Source organism: Dipodomys ordii, unplaced genomic scaffold, assembly GCF_000151885.1.
Source record: "Dipodomys ordii isolate 6190 unplaced genomic scaffold, Dord_2.0 Scaffold2, whole genome shotgun sequence".
NCBI lineage: Eukaryota > Metazoa > Chordata > Mammalia > Rodentia > Heteromyidae > Dipodomys > Dipodomys ordii.
This window is the reverse complement of record NW_012267218.1, coordinates 2911947-2923564: the sequence shown is the minus strand read 5'-3', so window position 1 is coordinate 2923564 and position 11618 is coordinate 2911947. Positions and strand designations below refer to the sequence as shown.

The window sequence follows — 11618 nt, the reverse complement described above, 5'->3', positions numbered from 1 at the left end:
CCTGAGACACCCCCCAGCTGCACACTCCTGAGACACTCCCCAGCTGCACACACCTGAGACACCCCCCAGCTGCACACTCCTGAGACACACCCCAGCTGCACACTCCTGAGACACTCCCCAGCTGCACACTCCTGAGAAACACCTGAGAAACCCCCAGCTGCACACTCCTGAGACACCCCCCAGCTGCACACACCTGAGAAACACCTGAGAAACCCCCCAGCTGCACACTCCTGAGACACCCCCCAGCTGCACACTCCTGAGAAACCCCCCAGCTACACACACCTGAGAAACACCTGATAAACCCCCCAGCTGCACACTCCTGAGAAACACCTGATAAACCCCCCAGCTGCACACGCCTGAGACACCCCCCAGCTGCACACACCTGAGACACACCCCAGCTGCACACTCCTGAGACACCCCCCAGCTGCACACTCCTGAGACACCCCCCAGCTGCACACTCCTGAGACACCCCCCAGCTGCACACACCTGAGACACCCCCCAGCTGCACACACCTGAGACACCCCCCAGCTGCATGCTGGGAAAGTAAAAAAAATAAATAAACTGTACTTCTAAGTAGATTATGGCAAAACTTATTATTAAAATAATACCTCAAGAAAGAAGAACATATCAAAAACAGACTATAAAAAACAGACCAGCCAGGCGCTGGTGGCTCAGACCTGTAATCCTGGCTACTCGGGAGGGTGAGATCTGAGGATTCGATTGAAATGTCCCCACGAGACTCCACCAGAAAGCCGGAAGTGGAGCTGAGGCCCAAAATGGTGGAGCCCTTGCCTTGCATGAAAGAGCTCAGGACAGCGCCCAGGCCCTGAGTTCAAGCCCCACAACCAACAAAAAGACAAAGACTACTTTCAAACCCAGCATCATCTGGCCTCTTAGCACGTAGCACAGACAGTTATAGACGTGCCCTGTGGGAGAAGCATTGGCAGCGATGCCAAATTTCGGTCACTATTTCTTTACTTTTTAATGTACCTGGGTTTAAGCTCAGAGCCTCATACTTGCTAAGCAGGTGCTCTCCCATTGATTTGGCGCCAACTATCTTTTTCAGGTACAGTCTTGTATTTTTCCTACAGCCTCATCAGATCATAATCCTCCTGCCAAGGGCCTTTCACATAGCTGAGACCACAGATGTGATCCACTGGACCCTTCTTATTAGTTGACATAGGGTCTCACTTTTTTTCCCTGGTTGGCTCTAAACTATGACAGCTGGGATTGCAGGTATGAGCCACTGCTGCCGATCTGAAGCAAAGTACTATAGTTTTTATCCTCAAAACTTTCAATAGGTTTCTCTTATCTGGGTTTTCTTGTTGTTTCCAAAAGTGCATTGTTCCAAATTACCTGAGTTTGGGGATTACCATAGCCAAAGTCAAAATTAATTTTAATATTTAAAGTGCTAAAAAAATAGCAGACCCTATAAAAGTGTTCTGGGCACAGAAGGTTTTACAAATTAATTCTAGCTTACATTCAAATAAGGATAATTTCTTTTAGTCAAAGTAGTCCAGGTCAGGGGCTGGGAATGAGGCTCAGTGGTAGAGTGCTTGCCTAGCATGCATGAAGCTCTGGGTCCAATTCCTCAGTACCAGATAAACAAAAAAGGCTGGAAGTGGGACAGTGTCTCAAGTGGTAGAGCGCTAGCCTTGAGCAAAAGAAGCTCAGGGACAGTGCCAAGACCCTGAGTTCAACCCCCAGGATGGGTAAAAAAAAAAAAAAAGTAGTCCAAGTCATAGAAAAAGTTAAAAATTCTCTCCATTCAATTTGTAATGTTAACATATCCTTAATACCATTTTTCTAATTTATTCCCAAAAGAGAATGAACAATGTTCATTTATTAAAATAGATGGAAAGTAAGCATTCTGATACATCAAATACACATTAGAATCATGCACTGTGGTCAAGTGTTCTTCACTCCAGGAAAGCAACGATGCGTCACTATCAAGGGGACAGTGCACATAATTCATTAACATGCAAAATTAGAGGTTTAAGAACTAAATTGGAATATGGAACAACTTCCTAAATTTAATATTCTGTTTATCAAAGGCCCACAACAAACACCAGATTGAAGAGCAAAATGCTGAAGCCAAGTATCAAGTACAGGTATAATCCCATCTGCTGGCAGGGCTGGAGGGGATCATGGTTCAAGGCCAACCCTGAGCAAAAGTTAGTGAGATATGGCTGGAGGCACGGTTCTGTAGTAGAGCACCAGCCTAGCAAGCACAAGGCCCTGAGTTCAAACCATGATACTGGAGAATAAAGTTAGTGAGACCCTCATCTCAACAGACACTGGGAATAATGGTCATTCCAGCTACACGAGAGCCATCATCAGGGAGACTGAGGGCCCGAGCCAGCCGCGGGATACGACCTTGCCCTGTCCAAAAAGGACCGAGGACATAACTCAAGTAGTAGAGCGCTGGCCAAGAAAAGTGAGAGGATTTGAGTTCAAACCTCAGTGCCAACAAAATCATGATGTTGAAGGAGGAGGAGGAAGGGGAGGAGGAGGAGGAAGAAGAAGAAGAGGAGGAGGACGAGGAGGACGAGGAGGAGGAGAGGAGGAAAGAAATGAAGAAACTGTATAGGATGTGTAGTCCAGTACTAAGAGAACAACTGTTTAAGTCCCAGGAATTCAAGAAATAGGAGAAAGACCCCAGGGGTCAGAATGTTTATTTAAAGAAATAATCCAGGTGGTATGTCCTGTAATTCCAGCCTACTCCAGAATCAAAAGCAAGTAGATCTCAAGTTCCAAGCCAGCCTAGGCTATAGAGACAGACCCTGTCTCAAGTAATTAGTTAGTAGTAAAGAAATAGCAAAAATACTTTTGAAACTTGAAGAAATATAAATATCTAAGTAAAGCCAGGCATGGTGGCACATGCCTGTAATCCCAACACTCAGGAGGAAGAGAAAAGAGAATTCTAAGTTTGAAGCCAACCTGGGCTATGTGTCAAAATCTTGTCTCAAAAATAAAAAAAAAAAAGAACTATGATACTGAAGTTGTCAGCCATCAAGATCAAGCATGGAGCATTTTCCAGGACATATTACGTTAGCCCACCAAAATTGGATTCGTACCTAATACATCCCTTGGTGCCAAAGGTATGAATATAGAAATGGATTATAGAAAAATTTCAGAAAATTCACAAATATGTAGAAATTAAACAGTTGGTGCTCCTTTCAATTAATATGCCAAGGGAGAAATTAAAAGGAAACTTTGAAAAGAGCTTGAGACAAAAAAAAAAAAAAACCACAGCAAGTGCTGAGATGTAGCAAAGGCAGTCCTAAGAGAGATGGCCACAGCTATAAATGCCTGCATCAAAAAATGACAATGCCAAGCCGGGCGCCGGTGGCTCACGCCTGTCATCCTAGATACTCAGGAGGCTGAGATCTGAGGATCGGGGTTCAAAGCCAGCCCAGGCAAGAAAGTCCGTGAGACTCTTATCTCCAATAAACCACTAGAAAACTGGAAGTGGAGCTGTGGATCAAGCGGTAGAGCACTGGCCTTGAGCTGAAGAGCGCAGGGACAGCGCCCAGACACAGAGTTCACGCCCTGCAACCGACCAAAAATAAAAATAAAAAATAATAATGCCAAACAAGCAAGCTTACATTATAGCTCACAGGACAATAAATAAATAAATAACTACATCCTACAAGAGAAGGAAGGAAACAATAAAGAAAATAAATAAAATAGACTAGAAAAATGATAGAAAAAAAATCAATGAAAGTGAGTTAGTGTTTTCAAAGATAAACTAGTTTGACAAGTCTTTTGCTAAACTAAAAAAAAAAAAAGTCTAACATAAAGTAAACGGGAAAAAGGCATCACATGCATACAGAGGATCGCCAGAGACCACTAGAAGAAACTTCTAGTGCTTGAAATGTACTAAAAGTAAATTCTGGATAAACAGAACATCTGAACAAACTAGTAACAAGTAAGGTGAGTGAATCAGCCTTCCAGAAAAGGCAAGAATCTGATATGACACTGCTAATCCATCAAAGATTTAGAGAAAATTAATACAAATCCTACTCAAGCTCTCCCAAAAAATTAGAGAAGAGGGACTACTTCAAACTCCTTTTACCAGGCCAGCATTACTCTGATATTAAACACAGAAAAGAAAACTACAGACCAATATCTCTGAAGAGCACAGATTTTTTTTAAAATCTGCAACCAAATACAAGCAAACTCTATTTGACAGTACATCAGGAGCCAGCGCACCCCAGCCTGAGCAGAAGCCACCCACTCAGTGCAAGGATGGTGGAACACATCAGCCCAGTGAACTGTGTGCGGAGGAGGCCTGGGATCCCATCAAATGTGCCTGGAAAATGACGAGGTATGTCGGGCTTCTATATGTGAAATACATTACAACAATAAGGCACAGACAAAGTTAAAATATTCTCAACACCCAACACATTGGTGAAATGGGAGACATAAAAATGTGTTCTCCACAGTAATGAGTAAAAACTATATTCTGTTCTCTGTAGTACAACCTTTAAGGACAGCAAAGAACATGGAATTTATAAGAAAGCGCAGTAGCAATAATAATTTTTAAAACTGAAAGAAAGCCAGGGAGGAGAAAAAAAGAACACCCAAGAGGTGAGTAAAATACAGACTAAATAAAAGTAAATTTGAGTATGTTACAAACCTAACTGTGTAAGTATGCAAGAAAAACACTAAGGTTGCCAGGCAGGATCAAAAAGTACTCAAATGGGTGTCATTTAGAAGAGTTATGAGGTTAAGTAAAATATGAGATCACAAAGGGATTGAAAGAAAAGAGGTAGAAAGAGGAACACTTGCCAATGTGAGAGGAAAAGGGCAGGTGTAACTCTAACAGGAAATGACAAACAACTTAAGAAGGACCTGACGGCACAGGTGCACCTGGAATCAACAGCCTCCTAAGTTTAGCCGCACTAGTAACACTGTAGAACCTTCACTGATGCAGACGGTCATCTGCAGTGTTAGGCATCCAGAGAGGTTCCCTGCATTGGAGGAATTAGTAACCACTGCTTCTAGGTGTTCAGAGTTGATATGTTTTAAGTTTTTGGTGGTCCTGGGTCTTGAACTCAGGATCTCCACTTGCTAGACAGGTACTCTACCATTGAACTATGACTCTAGGGCTTTTTGCTTTAGTTATTTTCCAGGTCAGGTCTGTCTCTTTTTTTACCCTGACCAGCCTAGATCACAATCCTGCTCATCACACCCACATGGCTGAGATGACAGGTATGAGCCACCACACCAACTTTCTTGTTGTTGAAATGAAAATCTCAAAAACTTTTGCCTGCATTGACCTTGAATCACTAGACAGCGTGGCAAAGTAGACTTCCTGACCCTTGACCCTCATCCCAGCAGTGAGGGTGCAAAGTATCAAATCAGAAAGTTAGGGCCCACTTTCTTTGATTTCTGGCTTCTCCATCCACTGCCTGGACGGCGCTTCCATTTCAGTCCAGGCTCCTTCCCAGCTCCCCGCTCTAGTCCATGGGTGGCTATGGGACAATCTTCAAGAGCCCTCGCTTGACCCGTCAGCCTCTGGGCCTGGCCTCTCTATGTCTCTCTCTGGGGATGTTGCTGACCACAAGGTATGCCAATGTTGGAGGGCCCTTAGAACACAGCTAACTTGTGGTGAGAAAAGCCTGAACACCCACGGTCACAGGGAACACAGCTAATGGCCCCCAGCCCCCCAGTCCAGTGGTGAGAAAAGCCTGGGGAGCTCTGCAGCCAAACGGTTTCTGTCCACCCCAACCATACGCCAGGCCCTGGCTGCATCTCCAGACAGGTGGGCAGGGCATGGGGCAGGAGGGATCTGAAGAGCTGCACCGGGAACAAATGCTATTTGGGGTTTTCTGGTTTGTTTTGTTTTCATTTGGGGGTAGGTGGGAAAGTGTTGTTTTTTGAGGGATTTTTTTTTAGCCTGTACCAAGATTTAAATTCAAGACTTCATGCTTGAACAGCTTGCTAGTTCTGCTGGCACTCTACTGTTTGATCTATGCCTCCAGTCCTGCTTTTTTGCTGGTAATTTTGGAGATGGAGTCCAGGGAATTTTTCTGTCTGGGCTGACTTCCAGCCACAACCCTCCAGATCTCAGCCTCCTGAACAGCTGGGATTACAAGCATGAATCACCAGCCCCTGGCTAACAGCTGGGTTTTTTTTAACATGAAGACCCAGCATCCTCAGGTCAGCCCATGGGGCACTAGGGACAACGGCCTGTTCTCAAGCATCCAGGGCAGGAGTGAAGCCACCTGTCCAGGCACATCTTGTCATCTTTCCTGGGACACTGCCTATAGCAAGGCCAAGGAGCTGCAATAGGCTCCAGGAGGCAGTTCATTAGCAATGGCGAGCGGTCCTTGGACCAGCAGGGGGAAAAGTTCCCGGGTGCACGCTACCCAAGGTGCAGTGTTAGATTGTGACCATCAGATGGCACTCAGTGTTCAGCTTTGCTTTTAATACCAGCGTTTGCAGGAAATGTATCCATCACTCAGCACACACCAGCCAGCCACTGTTACAGGCTTGCTGCTTATGTTAACTCAGTTCTCACACTCACCTCTGAGGTATTGCACAGATTAAGACTCAAGTTTAGAGAGTGGGACCCTGTCTAGGGTCCTATGACAGTGACACTAAAATCAGGATCCCTTCTAAAAGACTCCAGGGAGCTGCCACCTGCCTTCTGCCCTGTGAGGACAAAGATGGCCATCTAAGAGTCAGAAAGGCCACATCAAGCAAGCTGCAGATGTTGCGATGTCCACTGCAGATGTCCACTCTGGTTGGTCACATAACACCAGAACAAGGGACTTAAGAACAGATGGGTGGGGGGAGGGGGAGGAAGGGAGGGAAGAGATGGGAAGGGATGGGAAAGGGAAACAAAGGAGGAGGCAACAATGCTTGATAAGAAATGCACTCATCAAAGTTGTAAAGTTCGTTTTCGACATAATGACTTGTACATCTCATGCAGGGAGGATTGGTGGAGGGGCTGGGGGGAGGATGGGAAGGGAGGGGAAGGGGAAACAAAGGAGGAGGCTACAATGCTTGATAAGAAATGTACTCATAATCTTGCCCATGTAATTGTAACCCCTCTGTACAGTATTTTCACAATAAAAAAAATAAAAAATAAAAAAAAAGAAATGCACTCATGTGGCGGCGCGGTGCGAGCGGTATGGCGACTGAGGGAGACATAGAGCTCAAGTTGGAGACGGAGACCAGTGGCCCAGAGCGGCCCCCCGAGAAGCCCCGGAAACACGACAGTGGTGCGGCAGACCTGGAGCCGGCGACCAAGCGGAGGAGAAGGAGATCCAGAGCTGCAACCCGGGGACGGCCATGTCCGTCATCGGAGATAGATGGTCCCGGGAGCAGAAAGCCAAACAGGAGCGGGAGAGGGCATTTGCAAAGGTCACCATCAAAAAGGAAGATCAGGAGTTGATCATGACAGAGATGGAGATCTCTAGAGCAGCAGCAGAGAGGAGCTTGCGGGAACACATGGCAATGTGGTAGAAGCTCTTATTGCCCGAACCAACTGAGAGGTGTTTTCTTAGACATTTTCTGGATTAACTTATTGCAATAAACTTTTTCTTATCTTGGAAAAAAAAAAGAAATGCACTCATTACCTTGCTCATGCAATTGTAACCCCTCTCTCTGTATGGCATTTTCACAATAAAAATAAAATAAAATAAAAAGTAAAAAAGAATACATGGGGTGCTCTGAGAGAGCCCACAATGAGGGCACAAGGGCCCAGGAGACCTGGAATGAGCACTCGAGGGCCAAAGCAAGGGCAACTGAATAAAAATTAAATAACCTGGCACTGGATTGAAGCCAGTGCACCCGCGACTGCCAGAAGTCAATCAAGAGCACACCAGAAGACTCTGCGTTCCTCGCAGTGACTGTGGCTGTTGAACTATGTCAATTGAAAAGCAATTGTTCAAACTTTAAATAAAAGCGAGAGAGAATGCAGCCAAGAACCCAAGGTTAAGAAATCCAAAATTAAGGGCTGGGAAGGTGGCTCAGGGGTAGAGCGCTTGCCTTGCATGCATGAGGCATGGGTTCGATTCCTCAGCACCACGTAAGCAGAAAAAAGCCGGAAGTGGCGCTGTGGCTCAAGTGGTAGAGCGCTAGCCTTGAGCTGAAGAGCTGAGGGACAGCGCCCAGGCCCTGAGTTCAGGCCCACAACGGGATCCCCCCTCCCAAAAAAAAAAAGAAATCCAAAATTAAGAAAAGTTTTGGAAGGGGCTTGGTGGGAACGGTGAGAACGCTGAGAGGGCGGCACTGGTCAGGATGCACTGTGCTCATAAACCGCTTTGTTAAATGGGAACTCCTTTGTACAACTACAGAAGGACAGGTTTTTAAATGCAAAAAAAAAAAGTTTAAGAAGAAAAGGAAAGGAAACCAATTGGGTTCCTAAAGCAATGTTATACACTCAAGAAATCTGTCTTCTACATAATCTAATAATAATAATAATCTACATAATCTCACTTCAGAGGCTCTGGATTCCAGGTGAATGAAAGCCTAAAAACCACTGAGAGGAAATGGTGGTACATATTTATAAAACCTTGAAACAAACAAGCCCTTCCTAAACATCACTGGGAAGGCACACACAGAGACGGGTTTGACTATACAGGGTGCAATACTCTGGATGGCCAATGGGAAAAAATAATACAGATACTAACAAAAAATAGAAAGTAATGATGTCATTCTCCAAGCACCCCCAGCACTGTTAGAAGTGCTTTATTACTCATTTAATCTCCATAACCAGTCTACAAAGTAGTAATGTTATCCCTAAAACAGACTGTTTTTAATGGAGGTCTGGCAGGGAGGGAAGCTGTGAGGGTGAGCGAGGTACAGGGGCAGGACGCCATGCTGCGCTCCTAACCACAAGGGCAGCAGACACACCACACACCCCAAACCATCTTCAAAAGCAGATGGCAGAGATGCATGTGTACTTGTACCGATGAGAAGAGGTACAAACACCTCAATAGAAAGGCAGGCAAGAGAAGTTGTTGGCAAAGGCAATCCACAAAAGTCACTCTGGCAATACCTGTAAGCCCAGCACAGCCTTACCAGCTAAGCACAGGGATGTGACACAAGCGAGCCCCCCCCCATCAAGGAGGCTGGGATGTAAAGATGAGCCTTTGTGAGATGGAAAAAATGGGTGTTTTAGGGGTGGGCCTGTGATGCTAGCAGGTGCAGGTGTTTACTGGAGACCTGCCTTAGTACCAAGAGCTATGGAAGAAAAGGGAAAGAAATGGGGACCTTGCTACAGACCCAGTGACAGTCCTAGTGACTTCCAGGAGCTGGGTGATGCTGGTCCAGAAGCCTTATTCTGAGCTGAGCGGAGAGGCCCCACACTGACCTGTCCCTAGAGGAGGCCGTCCAGGCAGAGTGGTGACCTCGGGCAGGACAGCTCTCTGCAGTTAGGACTGACAGCCGGAACACCCCAGGTATCCAGGATGTCAAGTCCATCTGGGGAGAACAATCCAGAAGGATCACCACAGTGGCATAGAGGGGGAAAAATGTACATTCACTGGGGCCAAGTGATAGAGTGTCAGCCTAGCAGGTGCAAGGCCCTGAGTTCAGTCCTCAGTACTGCCAAAGCAAAAACAAAGTCCCAGCCTGCGAGTTAGAGACCTGCTTAGGCTGTATAGGGAGACCCCATCTCAAAAAGCAAAATAATGATATGCAAATCAGAAGTAGAATGGGGGGCTGGGAAGGTGGCTCGGTGGTAGAGTGCTTGCCTTGCATGCATGAGGCCCTGGGTTCGATTCCTCAGCACCACATTAGCAAAAAAAAGAAAAAAGCCGGAAGTGGCGCTGTGGCTCAAGTGGTAGAGCGCTAGCCTTGAGCTGAAGAGCTGAGGGACAGCGCCCAGGCCAAGAGTTCAGGCCCCAGGACTGATTAAAAAAATAAAAATTAAAAAAAGAAGTATGAGGTATCAATTCATACCCAGTAGGGTGGCTACTGGTTAAGAAAAAGTAGTGTGAGTGGTGATATAAAAAGCCTTGTACACTGTTGGTGGGAATGAAAAGTGGTATGTCCGTGTCCATCTGTCCTCTCCATTGGATCTTTCGCTTTATCCTCCATTTTAATTCAATCTTACAAACTTGATTCTTCATCCCTTTTCTGCTCCCCGTTACAGACGCTCCACCCTGAAAGCAGCAACCAGTTCTTTCCTTGGTTCCTCTCCTCTCATGTCAGTCAGGCCACTGCACTGAAACTTTCCACATCGCTGGGCACTGGTGGCTTGCACCTGTAATCCTAGCTACTCAGAAGAAAGAGATCAGAGGATCAAGGTTCAAAGCCAGCCCAGGCTAAAAAAGTCCATGAGACTCTCATCTCTAATTAACTACAAAAAAAAAAAAAGCTGTAAGTGGAGATGTGGCTCAAGTGGTAGAATGCCAGCCTGGAGCAAAAAAGAAGCCAAGGGAGAACACTAGGCTAAGAGTTCAAGCCCCAGTATATGTACATATTAAAGAAGAAAGGGGGGGCCGAAGAAACCTTCCAGTGGCTGCCCTAACTCATAAGGGATAAAAGCCAAATGTGGGCTTTTGCGGGGGGCTCCTGCTGGGGTTTGAACTCAGGTGTTCCACCATTTAATCAACACCTCCAGTCCCCAAAGTCTTCATCTAATCACCCTTACCACTCATTCCCCATACCACCCTCCCAGCCCAGCCACGCCCCCCCCCCCCCCCGAGTCAGCCGACAGCCTGGAAAGCATGCAGCCACCAGAGAAGCTCTCCTTCCCGCTAGCAGGAGAGCCCAGAAATCCTACAGGCCAGTCCTCACGCTCTGAAGTAGGAGTACAGAGGATGAAGCAGTCAGACATCTGACGACATAGATGTTTTTGCCTATGAAAACAAATCAAAAGTGTCTCAAGAAGCTCTTTCAACTGGGCGGCCACATGCAGAAAACTAAAAGTGGACCCCAGCCTATCACCATGTACCAACATCAACTCAAAATGGATTAAAGACCTTAACATTAAACCTGAATCTCTGAAACTACTGCAGGACAGAGTAGGAGAGACACTTGAACTAATAGGCACAGGCAGGAACTTCCTGAACAGAGTCTCAGGGTCACAACAAGTTGGAGAGAGAGACTCGACAAATGGGACTACCTTAAAATAAAAAGCTTCTGCACAGCTAAATCTATCGCAACCAAGCTAGAAAGACAACCAACTAATTGGGAAAAAATATTTACCAGCAATATATCAGACAAGGGGTTAACATCCTGTATATACAGGGAACTCAAGAAACTAATCCCTCCCAAACCTAACAAACCAATTACTAAATGGGCAAGGGAACTAAAGAGGGACTTCTCAAATGAAGAAATAAAAATGGCAAAGAAACACATGAGGAAATGTTCATCATCCCTGGTTGTGAAGGAAATGCAAATAAAGACAACCCTGAGATACCACCTTACCCCAGTCAGAATGTCCCACATCCACAAATCAGCCAACGACAAATGCTGGAGGGGATATGGAGAAAGAGGAACCCTATTACACTGCTGGTGGGAATGTACACTTATACAACCACTTTGGAAAGCAGTCTGGAGGGTCCTTAGAAAGCTCAAGATTGACCTCCCTTACGACCCAGTCATACCACTTCTAGGCATCTACCCTGAACAACAGGAACCAATATACAAGG

At 45.9% G+C, this 11618-nt stretch overlaps 1 pseudogene; it reads left to right on the top strand.

Moving 5' to 3' along the window:
• The first annotated feature begins 7120 nt into the window (after window positions 1-7120).
• On the top strand, window positions 7121-7505 carry LOC105984606 (annotated as a pseudogene).
• The last annotated feature ends 4113 nt before the right edge of the window (window positions 7506-11618 follow it).